Source organism: Spinacia oleracea, chromosome 6 (assembly GCF_020520425.1).
Source record: "Spinacia oleracea cultivar Varoflay chromosome 6, BTI_SOV_V1, whole genome shotgun sequence".
Classification (NCBI taxonomy): domain Eukaryota; kingdom Viridiplantae; phylum Streptophyta; class Magnoliopsida; order Caryophyllales; family Amaranthaceae; genus Spinacia; species Spinacia oleracea.
Genome location: NC_079492.1, coordinates 117,332,277 through 117,355,702, shown reverse-complemented (window position 1 = coordinate 117,355,702; position 23,426 = coordinate 117,332,277). Strand labels below are relative to the sequence as shown.

The following is a 23,426-nucleotide window of genomic DNA, read 5'->3' as shown; positions in this document are numbered from 1 at the left end:
TCAATAATTGTTGATTAACGACGAGATTTTTCGTCGCGAACCCGTCATAAAAGGGGGCCGTCGTTAATGGAAAATCCCGTCGTTAACCCGTCGTAAAAGACATTTGCGACGGTTATTCCCGTCTTTGTTGGGTTGTTATCCCCGTCGCAAAAGCCCTTTTGCGACGGGATTTTTACCCGTCGTTATTAGGTTGTCATAAAAGATATAAATTTTTGTAGTGTTCAGGCCCGCCCGGTCTTGATATTTTATGACCCTGGGCCCTAGGTGGTCCCACTCCCAGCCCTATGCCTAGGGTCGGGCCTGCTATACTTTTACTTACACACATGTCAATCCGCAACTTAAACTACTAAAATCTCTACTTTTCTATTATTAAACGTTGATAATATGAAAATATACATTGTGACGAATCCAATAATATGTTACAGAGTATACGATAACATTAAATAATACACTCAAATGAGAAGGGAACTTAGAATGAGAAGAATGAGAAGAAATCTACACCATCCATATTAACGGTACAGATTGGACTACATTTACTTTTATTTTTTCCCCATTCTTCTCATCTTCCCGTAGTTCTTCCATGACCATTTTCTCTCTCCTCTCAAACAGATCATTTGCAACTCCTCCTTTTCTCTCTCCTCCTCAATCAGCCATGACACTTCCTCCTACTTTTCTCTCCCTCCTCTTCCTCTTCCTCTTCTAGCTACTCTATCAATTCCTTGAAGAAACGAATTTCTCTCACTGTTCTCTATGCTCCATCAATTGATTGAAGAAACCGACTACTCTCACAATAAGGCATCATTGATCGCCATTTTCGGAAAATTGACAAATTGTAGCTCGATTGGGTATTTCAATAATGTTTTTTGAATTTTGGTTTGAGTATGATTTTTTTTTTTTTTGACATAGTTGAGTATGATTTCCAACTATGAAGTATATAATTAGATTGAATTTAATTGCTATTATATTTGAGATATGAAATTCTTGTTGTTGTCGCTGGGAAGATGTTGAGCCTGTCTGTCATTCATGGTGTTTAGCGGAGAGGAGGGGGACGATTTTCTCATTAAGTGCAAATGAGCAAAGTCTGTCTTCCTAGTTTCTCTATCCTCTGATCTGGTTGTGCGCCATCGTATGTGTTTTTTTCCGGTATGTTGTAGTTAGACCTGTTAAACGGGTCGGTCGGGTCGGGTTGTAAAAATTATTTTTGGGTTCGGGTTGAATCGGGTCGGTCACTTTCGGGTTGGGGGGTTTATAAATGCTTGTTCAAGACCCAGAACTTTCGGGTTCGGGTCGATCCAACGGGTTGAGAGATTTTAAAACGCGCATTATATTTTCATTAATTTAGGTAATAAATATACAAAATATGAGCAAAAATTAACAAATTTTCCTACACAAGTTTATATTTAGTCAAATTCAACCATATAATGGCGTATAATTCAAATTAAAATTATATTACACACAACAATAGTAAAAACAACCTGTTTATTATGCTTTAATTTTCTCATAATCTCATTTTTTAGTATAAATACAATGATTTTCAATCGGTCGGGTCCTAAACGGATTCGGTCGGGTTTTGACCCATTACATTTCGGGTTGCTCGGGTTCGGATAAAATCGGGTTACAGGTCACAAAATCTTGTTCAGGACCCATTATTTTCGGGTCGGGTTCGGGTCGATTTTCGGGTCGGGTCGATTTTTGACAGGTCTAGTTGTAGTCGTCCTTTAACATATCGTGCGGTGTTGATCTGTGATGTTGTCAATGTCTACTCTGTTGAGCTTAAATTCATTTAAATTTATGTTTGTCCACTCTAGTTTATTTTGGAAAAGCCTTTTCAATTATTTGGGTAAAGGATTTATTAATGGTTATAACATATGATTAGCCTTATAGGTTTAATATTAATTGAGTGAGACAATTATTTCTATTTATGTTCCCTTCTCATAAATTAGCGCAAATGAAGGAGTATATTATATGATTAGCCTTATAGGTTTATTATTAATTGAGTGAGACAATAATAACCATTTAATATACTCCTTTAGCGCTATGACCAGAATCCATGCAAAAGTATAAAATTAGACTTTAATATTTGCTCATTTAAAAACAATGAGCAAATGATTAAAATCCAAATTTTAATATTTGTTCATTTAACATAATGAGCAAAAATTCAAAATCGAAACAATAATATTTGCTCATTTAGACACAATGAACAAAAGTTTAAAGTTCAAATTAATATTTGCTCATTCAGACACAATGAGCAAAACTTTAACATTCGAACTTTAATATTTGCTCATTTAGACACAATGAGCAAAATTTTAAAATCCAAACTTTAATATTTGTTCATTTAGACACAATGAGCAAAAGTTTAAAGTTTGAATTTTAATATTTGCTCATTTAGACACAATGAGCAAATGTTTGAAATCCGAACTTTAATATTTGCTCATTTAGACAATATGGGCAAAAATTTAAAATCGAAACTATAATATTTGTTCATTTAGACACAATGAGCAAAACTTTAAAGTTCGGATTTTAATATTTGCTCATTTAGACACAATGAGCAAATGTTTAAAATCCGAACTTTAATATTTTCTCATTTAGACACAATGAGCAAAAAATTAAAATCGAAACTATATATTTGCTCATTTAGACACAATGAGCAAAAATTTAAAGTTCGAATTTTAATATTTGCTCATTTAGACACAATGAGCAAAACTTTAAAATCCGAACTTTAATATTTGCTCATTTAGACACAATGAGCAAAATTTTAAAATCCGAACTTTAATATTTGTTCATTTATACATAATGAGCAAAAGTTTAAAGTTTGAATTTTAATATTTGCTCATTTAGACACAATGAGCAAATGTTTGAAATTCGAACTTTAATATTTGCTCATTTAGACAATATGGACAAAAATTTAAAATCGAAACTATAATATTTTCTCATTTAGACACAATGAGCAAAACTAAAGTTCGGATTTTAATATTTGCTCATTTAGACACAATGAACAAATGTTTAAAATTCGAACTTTAATATTTTCTCATTTAGACATAATGAGCAAAAATTTAAAATCGAAATTATAATATTTCCTCATTTAGACACAATGTGCAAAAATTTAAAGTTCGGATTTTAATATTTGCTCATTTAGACACAATGAGCAAAAATTATAGTTTCGATTTTAAATTTTTTCTCATTTAAATACAATGAGCAAAAGTTTAAAATAAGAACTTTATTTGGATACTCTGTTAGTCGTTGATGTAGATTTGCTCATTTTATTTTATTTTTCTTATTTTAATTTTTATGCCCATTTGTATTTTTTTTGCTCATTTGTACGTTGTTTTTGCCCATTTGTATTTGAACAAATGAACAAACCTTTTTGCTACGGAGTACTAGTTTGTTAAATTATTTAATCCGCGTAAACTTCCGCGCGCATAATTGCAGTGTTGCCGTTAGTAATGCGGTAGAATTAGACCATTGATTTTAGCATATCTAACGGATGACAATTCTTCTCATTCTTCTTATTATAAGGATCTTCTTGTTGGAGGGTGACCATATATATATATATATATATATATATATATATATATAGGTTTAGACTCACGTGAGAAGTAGTGTTATAGTGAGAAGCGTGAGAAGTCATCTACGCCGTCGGATTAAACAAATCAACAGCAGTAATTAATCGCGCCTAACTAATGAATAAATAACTAAGTATGAGAATTTTTGTACATAACCATCCCAAATTAAATGGACCCGTCTTTTTCCTATGCCGGGTAAAAACAGAGCCATTTCTTTCTCCTCCCAGCTTTTTGAACCTTACGAAATATAATTAGAATCGAACCTTCAGATATTTCAATTGCAAAATAAGCAATAGATCATTTCTCTCTCCTCCTATCTCGTCCATGTCGGTAAAATTGAACCTTAGGGATATTTCTATTGCAAATATAATTAAAAATTGATGTACTTGTCTTATCAATGAATGTATCTATAGCTCTAGTGTTAACGGAATCGCAAAATTAGTTTGTGATTACTCAGTGGGTAACATCAATGTATCTGTAGTTCAAAGTTGATGTATCTACAATATAGAGTTGATGTACCTCCAATTCGTATTGATGTATCTTTAATGCAATTGAGATATATTTCGATGGTATTTGCTGGTGTATTTGCATTTTTTATGATGAAGATGAAGAGGGTGAACATTGTGAACAAGGAGGAGACAGAAAGAGAGGGGAGGTATGGAGGTTGGAGAAAAGAGGACTCAAAACGAGTATGTTTTGATGATTTTATTTTGGTGATGTTTGGAATAGAGGAAGGAAGAAGATGGTAGAAGAGTGAGAAATGTTGATTTGGGCCTCACGTGGGAAGTCTTGTCAGCTGGACTCATTATTTAATTTTTGCAGACCCACTCTTTTATCTAGTTGACGGCCACGGGTATTAGTTAAATCGCATGTACTAATGAAAACCGTAGGATCTGTTTAATCCAAAGGCTGATATTGCTTCTCACGCTTCTCACCTTGTGTATACTTCTCACCGGATCTCTCCCCTATATATATATATATATATATATATATATATATATATAGAGAGAGAGAAAGGCTCCCGTAAGAACACTTCTTACGGTGAGAACACTTTCTTACGGTAAGAACACTTTTTAATAATGGAATTTTTGTAATTATTATTAACAGATACACCCAATTTTTATTTTCACGCCATTTTTTTTTCATTTCAGAATGTCTTTCTCTCTCTTCTATTCTTCCATCTCTCTCCGGTCGTAGCCACCACCAACGCTCGGCGGTCGCCGGTCACTTCTCACTGGTCGCTGCTTGCGGTGGTGATTCCTTCGCCGAAATCCAGCGACGACGCCGCGAACACCTTGCTCCTCCAATTAATCAATTGATTGATTCTCAAATCTCAATCGCAAATTCTCAATCAGCATTCTCGATTTGTTATTCGAACAAAATCGCACCAAAATTGAACGAATCGATTTTTTTTTTTGAAAGGTGTTGCTGGTGGCCGCGAATCAGATCGTCGTTGTTGCTGGTGGCCACAAATCAGATCTGTGAATAAGAACACGTGATTGCTGGTGGCCTATCGTCGCCGCCGCCGTGGCTGCTCTCTTCTCGCCGCCCTCGCCGCCCTCGCTACTCACCTCTCACCGTCGCTACTGCTCGCAACCATTCAATCGCAGCCTTTGCTCGGTTAATTCAATCGTTGGTGTTCTCAATCGATTTCAATCGATTAGAAAATCAAATCGATCGGCAGTTCGGTAAGATTTTTCGAAATCAAGATTGATTTCAATCGATTTATCAATTCTGAAATAAAAATCGATTTCAATCGATTTCTCAATTGAAAAATTAAATTGATTTCAATTTTGGTGGCGGCGAATCAGACGTTTGAGCGTATATCAAGATTTACATCTTTGAGCATATATCAGGATTAATATCTCATTTTATTCTGAATTTGTTTCAAAGTTGCAGCTATTTTGAGTGAATTTTGGAAAAGCCGATTGTGTTTAAATTGAAGAGATGATAGAAATTGCTGAATTTTGGAGATCGTCATGGTTTTGCTGTATATTTGAATGTTAATTTAAAGTTTTACTTCTAATTTCTCATGCCATACAGAGTAACTCACTCCAATTGCAAAATCAAGTCGAAAATAAAGTTAGAACATCTTTGAATAAATTTAGAACACTGTTAGATGAAGTTAGAACATGCTTGAATAAATTTTGAATACGGTTGAATAAAGTTAGTACATGCTCGAATAAATTTAGAACATATTTGAATACAGTTAGAACATGCTTGAATAAAGTTAGATTATGCTTGAATAAAGTTAGATTATGCTTGAATAAAGTTTGAACATGTTTGAATAAATTTATAACATGTTTGAATAAATTTATAACATGTTTAATAATTTTAGAACATGTTTAATAATTATAGAACATGCTTGAATTAATTTTGAAATACGGTTGAATAAAGTTAGAACACGCTAAAATCTTGAATAAATTTAGAACATGCTTGAATAAATTTAGAACATGCTTGAATAAATTTAGAACATGATTGAATAAATTTATAACATGTTTAATAATTTTAGAACATGCTTGAATTAATTTAGAACATGAGCTTGAATTTTTAGAATATGTATATGTGTTGACTAGGTTCTCATGTTCTAAATTTAGAACATTGTTGAATAAATTTAAAACATCCTGTGAATAAATTTAGAACATCGTTGAACAAATTTAGAACATGGTTGAAAAAATTTAGAACATGCTTGAATAAATTTAGAACATGAGCTTGAAAATTTAGAACATATATATGTATATTTGTTGACTAGGTTCTCATGTTCTAAATTTAGAACATTGTTGAATACATTTAGAACATGCTTGAATAAATTTAGAACATCGTTGAACAAATTTAGAACATCGTTGAATAAATTTAGAACATGCTTGAATAAATTTAGAACATGAACTACAGGGATCCGGTGAGAAGTACACTTATCGTGAGAAGGTGAGAAGTAATCTTAACCGTACAAAGTAATTAATCTAACCGCTTGTGCGATGAACAATTAAAATGAAATCTCTACCCACTCATTCTCTCTCCTCTTTCTTTGTGAGTTGTAACCGACTATACCCAAAACCCCCTAATTATTTCAACTAATTTGGCATGAATTCATGATCGCTCCAATTCTCTATCTCCAACCTCAAGCCTCCCCCCTCTCTAGCTTCCATCATCATCCTCCATCTACCTAAGCAGTTCTCCCTTCTCCATTTCTCTTGTATCAAAGCAATCCTAAGCTCTCTGATCTGGCCCAAGTCTTGCACCCTGATCCTCTCCTCCAACTCTTCATGCATCCTCCATCACATATTGAATATGCAGATACAAAAGTGTATTGGAGATACAAAATTCTTATATATTATATGTACATTGAAGATACACTGGAAATACATCATGTACGGATGTACCTATATACATCCAAATTCTAGGATATGTATAATAACAGAGCATCGAAGTTGAAATAATCACACGTACCTCTCATCTTTCACAAGTAAAACAAACCATCTCAAACCACCATGATTGTTGTTGTTTGTGTGATATAAGAGATTATGGAAAGAAATAGAATTGAATTTCTAGTACACTACTATGTACCTCTAATACGCTATTAATGTATCTGTTATACAAGATTGATGTATCTCTTATGGCTACTCAATTTATCTATCTTCTCGCCTTAAATTTTTCATTAATGGCAATTGACTACAATATTTGAGTTAGAAGTGTGATTGTACGGCTTTAGAGGATTGGAGGAGATAGAGAGTTTCAATGTTTCTGGCCTTCTGGGTAACTTCAAACCACGCGTCAGGTACTCAAGCGTACTCTTTTACTCCTTTCAGATGGCTTTCAAATTACTTTATAATCACCGATTTTCCATTAGTGATTGCACGCTTATCCACAACCATCGGATCTTAATAATCCAACGGTGTATAATATTTCTCACGCTTCTCACGTAACATCCCTTCTCACGTGAGCCTATATATATATATATATATATATATATATAGAGGAAGACTCATGTGAGAACACCCCTTCTATGTGAGAACACAATCTTATGTGAGAATTAATCTGAGCCTTTGGATCTTTTCTAATCTAACAGCTCAAAATCAAGGGATTAGTAATGGCATATTTGTAAATTTATTAAACTATTACCCAGCCATTCTCCTCCCTTTTCACGCTCACTGCTTCTCTAAAAAACTATAAACCTCTATTTTCTCTCTCTTCATTGTGCCACCATTAGAGCTTCAATCAAGGTCGAATTTCACTTCGCTTTCGGCCTAATAGCTGCGATTTCACTCCAGATTCTCAAATATATTCACCAAATTTCCAGATTTCATGAGTTTAAAGGTATTATTTCATTTTCTTGTTTAATTTTTCAAATTTTATTTTCATGATTATCTGTGATTAATTTTATGATTTTAGAACGATTTTTTTTGAATTGGATTGTGTTTTGGAAAGATTATTTGTTCTCTGATTCAATTTCCTTCTTAATTTTTTGTTTTTTATTTGAATTCGATCATATTTTGCGAAATCGTATTGTTTGAATTTCAAACATGGATTTGTGAATTCATGTAATTGTGCAATATTCGAAATCATGTTGTTCTTTGATTCGATTATGTATATTTTCTGATCATTGTTGTGTTTTTCATGCTTTTTAATTTCACATTAATCCTTATGCTATCTATCTGTGCTATGTAATCAGAAGTTTTCATAGTCCGCAATCGTCAATCACTGAATCTGGTGCGTTTTCTTATTAATATTTCTCCAGTTTAATGTTCTGAATAATTGTTCATTTTGTTCTGGATGATTGTTTTAAATGTTTTGAATAACCGATGTTTTTGTTCTGAACTACAATGCAACTGACAATGTTGATGTTCTGAATAATTGCTCTTTTTGTTCTGCACTTTTATTCATATGTTCTATGTTATTATTATATATGTTATGAACTGTTTTCTCACATTCTTGTATAGATTCGGTTATATAGAGGATGTGAGGATCTTGGTTACCGTGATATTCGAAATTTCCCGGAAAAAGTGAAGTGAACTTTATAACTTTTTTATAATATGATTTGAATATTTAGATAACTGTTTTTATTTCTTTCATGATCGAAATAAATGTACATCGTGTTCTAAAAAATATACATGTTCTAAACAATATACAACATGTTCTAAACTTTACACAACATGTTCTAGGAAACTTTTCATTGTATTCTACACAACATGCTTACTGTTCTAAACAATATACATCATGTTCTAAAAAATATACATATATAATGTTCTAATTTGTATACTAGCTTTATTATTTTTTGTTTAGTTGCCTTGACACTAATCCTTTTTGTTATTTTCAGGACTTTGTCATTGATTCGTTTTCTTCAAACAAAACTCGATTTCAATATTTGTCGTGCAGTTAGAGTTGATGATTTTATTTGTTACATGTTTTGTATTTTTAATTTTGAAAAATTATGTACGTTGTACTCTTTTTTACATTATTTTTTTATATCTTATTTTTAGTGTTACATTTTAATTATCATTCTGGATGGACATAGTGTTACGGTTCAAATTGTTGTATAAATTTTATATATTTTATTATAACCGTATTTTGGTTTTGTTGACCATGTTCTAAAATTAAACACCTTTTTTTTCTACGTGTTGTTGATCATGTTCTAAATTTTCTCATCTTTTGTTCTACATAGAAAAATAGAATATATTTTTTACCGATCTTTTGAACATGGTTTAGCTAGTAGACTTGTGAAGTAATTGACTTCTTTTTTAATAGATTCATTAGCATATCACATTACAAGTCTATTAGTCAAATTAAACTTCAAGCAAATGAATCTATTACAAGTTGATCAAAACCATCCAATATAAATTGATGGTTTACTAATTTTACGAATTCAACATAAAGTATTTACAAGAAATTCAACATTTGATGTTACAAAGACATTATGATCCCGTTAAATTTGATTCTTTGTTTCCCATTTCCTTAACTCGGAACCATAACATGATGTTCATCATTTTTCTTGTGTGCCAATATCTCGCCACAATACTCAAGCCTCAATCTCTTCATTTGCTCAAACTGCAGTGAATTAAATTTTGAATATTAGAAACAATAAAATATCATATGTTCTACATTTACAAAGTAGATGTTCTGAATTCACAAATTAGATGTTCTGAATTCCCAACGTAAATGTTCTGACTTCCTAAACTAGATGTTATGAGTTCCCAAACTAAATGTTCTGCATTCCTAAGCTAAACTTTATGAATTCGGAAACTAAATGTTATGAATTGACGCAGATACACATGAAAGACCGAGCACAGACACATGCAAGTAACAAACACAATATGCATAACTACACCCAACACATAACTGAAGACATCACAATCTCGTATGTGTTCATGGATAAATACCGTGATTTGAAACGAGTTGCCTATGTAGGATTTGAACCTACATCATTGTGAAACTGCACAAAGCTCTGCGAATTGAGCTAATAGGCATTGTCCCAAAACATCAAGCATTGACGACCATTACTTACAACAGCACCACACACACAAAGCTTATAGCAACAACCAAACAGAGCAGAACCACTTCCCACCCTAAACTGACCTGCAACAACCCTCCCTGCAAAACAAATAGCCTACACCAGCAACTATGCAACAACTTAAGACCAACACCAATGTTTGAAACAAATATACTAGCCCATAATGTCGCACATGAAAACACAACATAGCTAACCTGGCCAAAATTGTCATAAAAATAGGCATAAAATCAGACCCAAAGCAACTTCATGAACATATTAGATACAAGAAAATAATATTGGAACATATCCTTCTAGTTTCAGAACATCTTGTTATGAAATTTAGAACAGAAATATTCTTAAATAATGCATATAATGTTCTAACAATTAAATTTATATGTTCTAACAAGTTGATCAATATGTTCTACTAGTTAAGGAACATGTTCTGCATTAACAAAGTATATATGTTCTAAGTTACTTATCTTTTGTTCTGCAGTAATTAAAATTATGTTCTGAACTCATTTAATATAAGTACCAAGGACCAATACCATGTGTGCTATGCATTTCATCTAATTGTTCTAATAATTAAACCTACATGTTTTAACAACTAAAGTATATGTTCTAACAATTAAACCTATATGTTCTAACAAGTTGAGCAATATGTTCTAACTAGTTAAGGGACATGTTCTGCATTAACAGTACATGTTCTGTTACGTTGTTGAACATCCATTACACTCATCTGGGAACTAGCCCATTAGAATACAGAAAAACAGACCACTGCACTTGTCCTGCAAGATTTTTGTACCTTTATCTACACTGATACACTTATTTTTCTTCCCAAATTGGTTACTAACATGAGCAATAAATGGATAATGGTCTTATGAACCTGGTTTTGTTATCCAAATGGGAATGTTCAGGTGGTTCTTTTTGTCATCATGCAACAAACTCACTCACTCAAACTCATATTTAAATGAATGATTGTAATTTGTATTGATAAATGCTTAAAGCTTATAAACATGTATTGCTTGAGAACGTTCAAGAGGTTCTCTACTCTCCCACTTTCACCGAATACAATCAACATGCCTGCATACTCACTCCCCCCCCCCCTTAATTACAAATCCCTTAAAAAAGACACACAACATAAAGGAAAACTGGAAAAAATACAATAGGCTTAATGTTCCTTAATGGCTTCTCTCGCCTTTCTTTGGATTGTTACCATTGTACAATATTCCTATATGTTCTAATCATTTAAGCTACATTTTCTAAGCAGTTAAGCTATATGTTCTAACACAGTGAGAGTTGATGTTTCATTGTTATTTAGTTTACTTTTAGAGAGATTTTGTTTACTATTTGAGAGATTTAATTTACTTTCGGACTAACTGCTAGCCAAACCTAAAGCTCAATTGCACAGATCACAGCAGCTAACAACCATAACCAAATATCAACATAGAAGGTAATTCCTTTAAACCAAACGCAACCAAAATTTAGTTATGTTTATAATATGGATATTATATCAAAAACAACATATGTTACATGTTCTAACCAACGAAACTATATGTTCTAACTAGTGAACCAACATGTTCTAACAAGATAAGTTATATGTTCTAACAATTGAATTTATATGTTCCAACCTATGAAGCTATATGTTCTAATTGGTTAAGTTACATGTTCTTACCAGTTCAACTATATGTTCTAACAAAAAATATAACCACTGATAATAACAAATGCATTAGAAGCATCAAACATGAGCTTACATCTTTGCAAACAAAACAAGTTGCATAAGATGACCATTTCAATTGTTGTAGGCAATTCCTTCGGAAAACCAAATAAATAAGTTTAGACTTGAGAACTTTAATGACGGTAATAACTAATTGCATAATCACTTCAAAAAAGAACCACAAAGTTTGTACATCAGAAGGCTTGAGCAATGAACAATTGTCCTTTCCAGTGAACTATGAGTATTATCTTCTGTTAATCTCACCTTTCATAAATTGGTAAAAGATAAAATTGAAGCAGATAAAGGAATTAATTGTTTCCTAAGAACAAAGAACATGAAAGTATGACCTAATTTTCTTTGTGGCAGTTCTTTACTTTCTAATTCTCAAATAGTTGATATACGTACAACAATCAGTTAACCCACGTAACCTCAATTGTTATTGTCATGAAAAGTAAGAGATTGTACATGAAAGAAACACCTTAACTTCTTAGAAAGCATGTGACTAACATATGTTGAGAATCTACACAAAATTCTCTACTTTCTATGACTAATAGTTTCAATGCAGATCATGCAGAAATTTCACAAGAAAGTGCATCTAGAATTCTTAACATCCAAAGAAAAGTCAGAAAAAATGCATAAGAATGGGATCAAGGATTTGATGCCTGGCAATGCGGGGTACTATTCATCAATAACCTAACAATCTTAAGCAAACACAAATAAATTTAAAGTATTTAGCCTAATTCGAGAAAAAAATCACCATTTGTCAACAACTTCTCCCAGTAATCAACAAACTATAAACCTATCCAAAGCATACCTCATCAACTAAACATTTACTTTTTGAATTCAAGGCATACCTCATCAACAGCTTCTCACTCACATACTTTTTTAATTCAGAATTTTGTCTTTTTGAATTCATACAACTACATGCTTTGGGTTCATGGTCCTAATAGAGAGAGTAGAATGAAGAAATGTAATCCTAAATACATGATAGATTTAAACAATTTTAAGCAGTAATCCTCCATGCTAGGAGTGTTAGACTACTAGTCCTAGGGAATGCAGTAGCTACTCAAGAACGAAACTCAAGTTTGACATAGAGGCAAGAAGAATATATGAAAATCCTTTGATCAAAAGTTAATATGTTTGGGAGAAATATTATTCTCATCAAATTCAGAACATGTGCACTTATAATTAGAGCATATGAAATTATGATGTTCTACACAGTGAGCTATGATGTTCTACATTCTTAACCTTCGTGTTCTAAAGTATTGAGAGTATAAAATATTACTCTAAATTTTTCATGATGTCGTTCAGAAGTGATGGAGGGACAATAGGCTCCGTAGATTTGGCGCGTTTATTATTAGACACAAAAGCCAAAAATAGTTAGTTTGATGACATAGTCATGCACAAGGTTCAAATATGGTAAATGTAGTCAAATAAGATCTAATTCTTTCAAATATCTTTCATTTCTCAATAATTGAACCATCACTATACCTAAATTTTGGTGTTCTAAAAGGTAACTTTCATGTTCTAAACATTAAACATTTTTGTTCTAAATAGAGAACCTTCATGTTCTAAATGTTGAACCTTCATGTTCTAAAGAATTGAGATTATAAAATATTACCCAACATTTACAAGGACGTCATTCACAAGTGCTTGTTCGGCAATAGAACTACCAGTGCGATATAACTCTGTTGTTTGGGCGCGTTTGATCTCATTTCCGACATTTGAATTTTCTCTGTTCAAACATTCAGAACATATAACTATAAGTTATAGAACATCATGAATTAATTCATAAAATCAGTAAATCCAAAAATATAGAAAAATTTCACAAATTAATTAAAAAAGTCAGATATTAATCACCTAAACATTCAGAAATTCAAAACTAATCACAAAATAATTTAGAAACATGAACAATTAATTCAAAAAATAATCACAAATATTAAGAATAAACTGATTATGATTTCAAAAAATAATAACAAAAATTTCAGAAAAATCAAATCATGAAATAGAACATCCAATCAATTACTTACATAAGATTCTTCGCGATCTTCTGAATGTGATATGTGTTTTTCTTCCGTTTTTACACAATTTCATCTTCTTTTTCATAATTTTCCTTACACTATAAAATAAACACAAATTAACCTAAATCAAGATCTAAAAACAAGAAAATAGTGTGAAATTCGTGTATTGTATTACCTTCTTCGTTCCTAGCTTTTTCGGCTTGTTTTTTTGGATTTTTCTGCTTCCTTCATCTCCAATCTTAAACGAATACAAAAAATTAGGTTAAAATAGACGAAAATGTTGAAGAAGAGAAGAGATATAGAAGAATTCACCAAGAACTATTTGAAATCAACGACTAAATCGAGTGAATTGAAGCTTCATCGACAATTTTTGAAGCTTTAATGACAGTTTTTAGAGGAGAGAGAAAAGTCTGAGAGAGAGGAAGGGGGTTGAATTTGGGAGAGGCTGTACAATATTTTTAGAGAGAGAAACGTCTGTTATTTTATTTTTTATTATTTGGTGTGTGGGAGGTTATTTAAATTATTTCCATTACTTGCTTTTAATCCTAGCCGTTGATTTTCATCTAATCCTACGGATTAGATTCATTCTCATATATACTAGTATACTAACATAGGGACCTATTTTCACCGGATCCCTTCCCTATATATATATATATAGAGAGAGAGAGAGAGAAAGGCTCCCGTAAGAACACTTCTTATGGTGAGAACACTTCCTTACGGTAAGAACACTTTCTGATAATGGCATTTTCGTAATTATTATTAACAAATACCCCATTTTTTTTTCACGCCATTTTTTTAATTTCATAATCTCTTTCTCTCTCTTCAATTCGTCCCTCTCTCTCCAATTCTCTCTCCGGTCGTAGCCACCACCAACGCTCGCCGGTCGCCGGTCAGGTCACTTCTCACCGGTTGCTTCTCGCGGTGGTGATTCCTTCGCAGAAAGCCAGTGACGCCGCGAATACCTTCCTCCTCCAATTCATCGATCGATTAATTCTCAAAACTCAATCGCCAATTCTTAATTTGCGATCTATTTGTTATTCGAACAAAATCCCACCAAACAGAAATGGTTATTCAAAGCAGCTGCGATTTGTTATTCAAAATCTCAATTTGCGATCGATTTGTTATTCGGTAAGATTATGCGATCTGCGAATAAGTGCTATTGATTGCTGGTGGCCTATCGTCACCGCCGTCGTTGCTGCTTGCTTCTCGCCGCCCTAGCTGCTCGCCGTCGCCGCTGCTCGCAGCCATTCAATCGCCGCCGCTGCTCGGTTAATTCAATCACTGGTGTTCTCAATCGATTTCAATCGATTCTAAAATAAAATCAATCGGCTGTTCGGTAAGATCTCTCTCTCCGGCGCTCATTCTCTCTCTTCAATTCCTCTCTCTCTCATTTTCGAACACCTACAACATTCGGCCTCGCTCGCCGCCGCCGCTGCTCGCGTCTCGCTTCTGCCGCTACTCGCGTCTCGGCGCCGCCGCTGCTCATTGCAATTCAGTCGCCGGTCGCGGTGGTTTTGGTTTCAGCAATTTCGATTATAAATTCCGTTCGCGGTTGTTGTGGTTCTTGAATCAGATTTCAATTTCGGTAAGATTCTTCGTAATCAATCGATTTCGATTTCTTCGATTCTAAAATCAATCAATTTCGATTTTATGAGATTCTAAAATTAATCAATTTCTTTGATTATAAAAATCAATCGATTCCTCGATTCTTTAATCAATCAATTTCTCAATTCAAAAATAAAAATTAATTTCAATTTTGGTGGCCGCGAATCAGATCTCATTTGAGTGTATATCACGATTTAGGACATTGTTGGATGAAGTTAGAACATTTGTGAATAAAATTTGAACACGGTTGAATAAAGTTAGTACACGGCTTTAATAAATTTAGAACATATTTGATTAAAGTTAGAACATGTTTGAATAAAGTTAGAACATGCTTGTATAAATTTAGAACATGTTTGAATAAATTTAGAACACTGTTAAATATGTTTAGAACATGCTTGTATAAATTTATAACATGCTTGAATGGATTTAGAAATGCTTGAATAAATTTTGAACACGGTTGAATAAAGTTAGAACATGCTTGAATAAATTTTGAAACACGGTCGAATAAAGTTAGAACATGGTTGAATAAATTTATATCATGTTTAATAATTTTAGAACATGCTTGAATTAATTTAGAACATGCTTGAATAAATTTAGAAATGCTTGAATAAATTTAGAACATGGTTGAATGAATTTTGAAACATGTTTAATAATTTTAGAACATGCTTGAATTAATTTAGAACATTAGCTTAAAATTTTAGAACATGTATATATGTATATGTGTTCCATGTTCTAAAATTTAGAATATTGTTGAACGTACAAATTTAGAACATGCTTGTATAAAATTAGAACATGGGTTGAATAAATTTTTTAAACATGAGCTATAAAATTGAGAACATGGTTGAATAAATTTAGAAAATGGTTGAACAAATTTAGAACATCACTGAATAAATTTAGAACATGCTTGAATAAATTTAGAATACGAGCTTGAAAATTTAGAACATTTATATATGTATATGTGTTGGCTTGTTCAAAATTTAGAACATGGTTGAATAAATTTAGAACATCCCTGCATAAATTTAGAACACGGGTGAACAAATTTAGAACATCGTCGAATAAATTTAGAACATCGTCGAATAAATTTAGAACATGCTTGAATAAATTGAGAAATTGATTTCGAAATTGAATAAATTTATTACATGTTTAATAATTTTAGAACATGCTTGAATTAATTTAGAACATGAGCTTGAAATTTTAGAACATGTATGTAAGTATATGTGTTGACTAAGTTCTCATGTTCTAAATTTAGAACATTGTTGAATAAATTTAGAACATGGTTGAATAAATTTAGAACATCGTTGAATAAATTTAGATATGCTTGAATAAATTTAGAACATGAGCTTGAAAATATAGAACATGGTTGAATAATTTTAGAACATGCTTGAATTAATTTAGAACATGAGCTTAAAAATTTAGAACATGGTTGAATAAAATGAAAACATACTTGAACAAATTTAGAACATGGTTGAACAAATTTAGAACATCGTTGAATAAATTTAGAACATGGTTGAATAAATTTAGAACATGGTTGAATAAATTTAGAACATCGTTGAATAAATTTAGAACATGGTTGAATAAATTTAGAACATGAGCTTGAAAATTTAGAACATGGTTGAATAAATTTAGAATACGAGCTTGAAAATTTAGAACATGGTTGAACAAATTTTGAACATAGTTGAACAAATTTAGATCATAGTTGAACAAATTTAGAACATGGAGAGTGTAAAAGTGTTCTTACCGTAAGAAGTGTTCTTACATAAGGAGGTGTTCTTACCGGATCCCTCCCCTATATATAATACAGTTCCACTTGCATGGACCCGGTCCACCATAAGATTATCATGGACCAGGGTAATTAGGTAATTTTAACAGTGAGTAAATTATAGAAACTGTAGGTTCTGTAAAGTAACTATATCTCCAGAATAATAACTATGAACATAATAATGATAAGAATAACTATTCTATCCAAAGAGTAACTATATTATATAGAAAAGTAATTTTAACTGTAAAACAATTACTACTATATATTCATTCTTGCAGACAAAAAGAGTAAATTATAGAAACTATAGGTTCTGTAAAGTAACTATATTTTCAGAATGGTAACTATGAAATAAATAATAATAATATAGTAATTTCGATGAGAACAATTATTCTATCCAAAGATTAACTATATTATATAGAAAAATAAGTTTAGCTGTAAAACAATTACTATATTATAAAAATAAACAATATGATATAGATGGTTTAGAGGTCATATAATAATTTTTTCTATTATATATCACATAATTACTGAAATATAAAAGAGTAATTATATCAAAAGTAACAGTAATTATAACTCTTGAACAATAATAAAAAAAACATTAACTACTTGGTTAGTTGTTTTAGCTACGACATTCTAATTCTTTGCATCTATTAAATAAACCATGTTAAACTCAAATGTTTTTTGAACTAAAAAATACTAATCGACACGTCCACGTGGACCACGTCTCTTTTTTCCACCAACACATCATGTCCTTCCTCTACCACGTTCTTGGTTTCCATTGTTGTCAGGATTTTCTTCTTCTCCTCCTGGTTTTGTTTTCCTTGCAGAATTTATTCTTTGCACGATTTCAATTCTGGGTGCATCATCTTTGTATTTCTGAATCAATAATATTTAAACTAAGTTAATAATTTAACATTTAAATATGAAAAAATAACATAGTAACTATGTAAAATGTGTAGTTTCTATTATGCATCATATAATAACTCTTACAATTAACGATGGTAAAATACTTGCAGAATTGCATATATAGTTATTGTTATTGTTATAGTCATATAGTTACTGTCAAAATAATATAGTCACTTTTATTAATAATAACATGGAGTACACAGAAAGATCATAAAAAGAACATAATGATAAGATAATAACTATTAAAAATATATAGTTACTATTATACATGATATAGTAACTCTTAATATTAATGATAGTCATATACGAATAAGGTTGTAGATATAGTTATTGTTATGATCATATAATTGTTGTGATCATAACATAGTAACTCTTATTACTAATAACATAGAAGACAACAAAGAACATGAAAAGAACATTATAATATACATAAAAAACTATACCAAACATATAGTTACTATAATACAAGATATAATACCTATAAATATTATTGATGGTCATTTAGTCACAGAGTTGCAGACATAGTTGATGTGATAATAATATAGTAACTCTATCCATAATACAGTAACTATATCATTAAAAATATAGAATAACATAAAAACATGCACATAACATAATAAACTAACATAGTACCTATTTCAAAAATATAGTAACTATATAAAACGTACAATAACTATTAAAGAAAATAAACATATGGTAACAAGTCATGATAAAATAAACATAATATCTATTTCAAACATATAGTAACTATATAAATAATATAGTAACTATTAAAGAAAATAAACATATGGTAACACATCGTGATAAAATAAACATAGTACCTATTTCAAACATATAGTAACTAATATAATAATATAGTAACTATTGTACACATATAGTAACCATTATAATCACACAACAACTAGCTTAACACATAGTGACTATTATTATAATATAGTAACTATTGTACAAATATAGTAACCATTATAATCATATAGTCACTATCTTATACTCTAAATAACATATTACATAATGTAATCATATAGTAACTATTATTTATCAAAAAGTCACTATAAACTGTTATTAACATAGTAACTATCTTAAACACATAGTTATTGTTTTAAATTTATAATAACTTTCTAAAAAATATAGTAACTATTTTAAACACATAGTTACTGTTTTAAACTTATAATAACTTTCTAAAAAATATAGTGACTATTTTAAACACATAGTTACTGTTTTAAAGTTATAGTAACTTTTAAGAAAAGTATAGTTACTCTAAAAACTACTACTAACATAAACACAACGAACATTCCAGTGACTATTAAAAACACTAATTTGCAACATAAATTAAAGGTGACTATATCATTTATATACTAACTATGTGAAACACTAACCCTAATTTCAACAAAACAACAAACATTTCGAATTACTCAACAAAATAATAACTATTGTACACATATAGTAACCATTAAAATAATATAGTAACTATTGTACACATATAGTAACCATTAAAATAATATAGTAACTATTGTACACATATAGTAACCATTAAAATTACATAGTACCTCTTTAAACCATATAGTTACTGTATTACTCATATAGTTACTATTTAAAATCGTGAAGTCACTGATCGAATTCGCGAAGTGAAAACGATACTTCGGTAAAACACAAACATTAATTTCTTCAAAACAACAAATATTTTCAATTTTAAATAAAAATAGACTTAAAATTCTTTAAAAAACAACAAACCGAGATGTGATCTCTAAAAATTCTTGCGAAGATTTGTAGGCGAGCGCAAATTCTTCGATTCGATTTCGGCAACGACGAACCTCCTTCTTGATCTACTACTTCCTCCAATTTTTCCTCATCAAATAGATCCAATCATAAGAATTATAAGATAATTACTAAAAAAATCGAACAAAACCTAGAAATTTGGGCTAAATTTTGAAAAGCTTAGAGAGAAAATGAAGAGAGAGAAAATGAAAGAGAATGAACGGAATGTAGATCTGAAATTTTGAAAAATAAAAAAGTTTAAAACGTATATAAAGTGGGCTAGACACAAATCGCATTAAAACTCTTCAAAACACATAGTAACTCTTTAAAACACATAGTTACTGTAATACGCATATAGTTACTATTTAAAATTACAAAATAACTGTCACGTGACAGTTACATATGTTACCCATAAAAATTACTCCGTTGCCCTGGTCCACGCTAAGTTAGCATGGACCAGGTTTATATTAGTGTAAATATATAATATATATATATATATATATATATATATATATATATATATATAATATATATATATATATAGGTTTAGGCTCATGTGAGAAGTGTATGTAAGGTGAGAAGCGTGAGAAGTATTGTTAACCCTTGGATTAACTAAATCTGACGGACAATAATACACCCGTTTTATGACAGTGTTTCGTAAATTTAGAAACAATTCTCGGCACTCACTGCGGCACTGCCTCATACATTAGGCCCATTACCACATAACTTTATCTCTCCTTCTAGGTTCAAGATAAATTTATTTGAGTTGATGTCTGATCATCCATTGTTAATAGTTATTTTTCTTTTCTCCCACCTCTACAATACTGTACCCAAAAATTAAGAAGAGATACATTGACTTTCTATTAGAGATACATTGAAATTCTATTAGAGATACATTCAGTTGTCATTAAAGATACATTGATTTCCAAGTAAAAATATATCAGTAGTCTGCACTAAATACTTCCTCTAAATGACAACCATGGATGAGTGCTTGAAGAGGACATAGAATATGGAGAGAAAAATTGTACAAATGGATGAATTGTTATTTTTACAGCAACAATATGCTATTTATGATTGGGTTACGTTCCTCTTAAATTCTTCCGGTAATGGTAGTGCCATAGTTGATGTTTTCCCATTTTTTAATAGAAAAAGAGTGATGAATACATGATTTATTCATCTCCTGAAAAAGTAAACAATGCAATCTTATAGAAAAATGAAGGAACGAAAGTAATATACAACATTATATTGATATGATTTTTCATAAATAGGTTGCTTTTTATGTATCTATAGTTAAAATCAGATGTATTTGTAATTGATTATTGATGTATCTATAGATTAACTATGATGTATCTCTATTTTTCGAAGCAACAAAAATGAAATTGCAAGCTCTCCCAAGCTCCATGGCTGCTCTTTAATTACACTGACTCGAAAGAGGGGGAGAGAGAAAGCAAGAAGATGAGGGGACAAAAGTCACAAAAGGCGTCCACGTATACTCCGTAATGAATAAAGCTGATGTCGCATCTTATGTTTTGATATTAATTACCAAGCTACAATTAATTAATAACACGGAGGTAATCTGCTCCGTCGATCTTCTTGATAGATGGTTGAGATCACTTCTCATGCTTCTCACCATATGACCCCTTCTCACCGGATCCTAACCCTATATATATATATATATATATATATATATATATATAGGGGAGGGATCCGGTGAAAATAGGTCCCTATGTGAGTATACTAGTATATATGAGAATGAATCTAATCCGTAGGATTAGATTCAATCTGATGGCTAGGATTAAATGATGAAACAACCATCCACCTTCCCCATTAAAAACCACGTTTCTTTCATTAAACCCCATCCACTTTCTCTCTCTAATACCTCCCTCTTCACTTTCTCTCTCTCGCGACTCTCTGTTCTCTCACGAAATTTTCTCTCTCCTCTCGACAAAACCATATTCGAAGCTCCAAGAACGGTATCAACCTCCTTCATCGCCGGTGTATTGTTGATTTAAGGTATTTCGAGCTCAATTGTTCTATATTTCTTCTCTCTTTCTTCAAGTTCCCCTAATTTTAACCTAATTTGTTCAATTGAAGATGGCTGGAGCAGAAAAACATGAAGGTAAGCAAAACAAAATTCACAAATTTTTAACCTAATTTTGAACTTCTTTCTTTGTTTTTATACATTAATTGAAGTTATCTTTGTTAAATTTTGATTTACAGCAAAAAGAACCACCACAAACTAGCAAACAATCCAGAAAATCCACAAGAGTAAGTATTCGATGCTTTAATTTTAGCGAAATTTATTTATTAATTTTCGAATTTTTTGTAATTATTTTCGGAATGCTTCTAATTAATTTGTTATTATCAGTGGTTATATTTTTTGTTAGAACATATAGCTGAACTGATTAGAACATGTAGCTTAACTGATTAGAACATATGGAAATAAAGTACAGAGTATATAGCTTTACTAGTTGAAAGTTTGGAACATATGAATTCAATTGTTAGAACATATAGGTTATGTTTTTAGAACATGTTGGTTCACTAGTTAGAACATATAGTTTCGTTGGTTAGAACATATAACATATGTTATTTTTTAATATAATATCCATATTAAAAACATAACTAAATTTTGGTTGCGATTGATTTAGCGGAATTACCTGTTGTGTTGAGCTTTGGTTATGGTTGTTAGCTACTGCAGTCTGTGCAATTGAGCTTCAGGTTTGGCTAGCAGTTAGTCCAAAAGTCTATTAAATCTCTCAAATAGTAAACAAAATCTCTCCAAAAGTAAACTAAATAACAATGAAACATCATCTCTCACTGTGTTAGAACATATAGCTTAACTGCTTAGAACATGTAAGAGTAATGTACAGTGGTAACAATCCAAAGAAAGGCGAGAGAAGCCATTAACGAACATTAAGCCTATTGTCTTTTTTCTGTCTTCCTTTATGTTGTTTGTCTTTTGTGAGCGATTTGTAATTAAGAGGGGAGGGAAGTGAGTATGCAGGCATGTTGATTGTATTAGGTGAAAGTGGGAGAGTAGAGAACCTCTTGAACGTTCTCAAGCAATACATGTTTACAAGCTTTAAGCATTTATCAATACAAATTACAATCTTTCCTTTAAACTATGAGTTTGAGTGAGTGAGTTCATTGCATGATGACCAGCAGAACCACCTGGACTTTCCATTTGGATAACAAAACCAGGTTCATAAGACCATTATCCATTTATGACTCATGTTAGTAACCAATTCGGAAAGAAAAATAAGTGTATTTGTTTAGAAAGGTACAAAAATCTTGCAGGGAAAGTGCAATGGTCTGTTTTTTTTATTTTTTATGCTAATGTTCCCAGAGGAGTGTAATGGATGTTCAACATCAGAACATGTACTTTGTTAATGCATAACATGTCCCTTAACTAGTTAGAACATATTGCTCAACTTGTTAGAACATATAAGTTTAATTGTTAGAATATATACTTTAGCTGGTTAGAACGTGTAGGTTTAATTATTAGAACAATTAGATGAAATGTATAGAACACATGGTATTGGTCCTTGGAACCTATATTAAATGAGTTCAGAACATAACTTTAATTACTTCAGAACAAAAGATAAGTAACTCAGAACAT

The 23,426-nt window shown here is 31.2% G+C and overlaps 1 long non-coding RNA gene and 1 other non-coding gene across 2 annotated transcripts; one reads left to right on the top strand and one right to left on the bottom strand.

Moving 5' to 3' along the window:
• Positions 1–4,518: 4,518 nt before the first annotated feature.
• On the top strand, positions 4,519–4,635 carry LOC130464713 (small nucleolar RNA SNORA64/SNORA10 family). The gene has a single exon (XR_008925068.1). It is a non-coding gene; the product is annotated as a small nucleolar RNA SNORA64/SNORA10 family (small nucleolar RNA).
• A 4,681-nt stretch (positions 4,636–9,316) lies between these two features.
• LOC130462449 (uncharacterized) lies at positions 9,317–14,058 on the bottom strand. Its single transcript, XR_008922682.1, has 4 exons — positions 13,958–14,058; positions 13,792–13,880; positions 13,383–13,496; positions 9,317–9,605 (listed from the first exon to the last, which is right to left on the bottom strand). It is a non-coding gene; the product is annotated as an uncharacterized lncRNA (long non-coding RNA).
• Between the last annotated feature and the right edge of the window lie 9,368 nt (positions 14,059–23,426).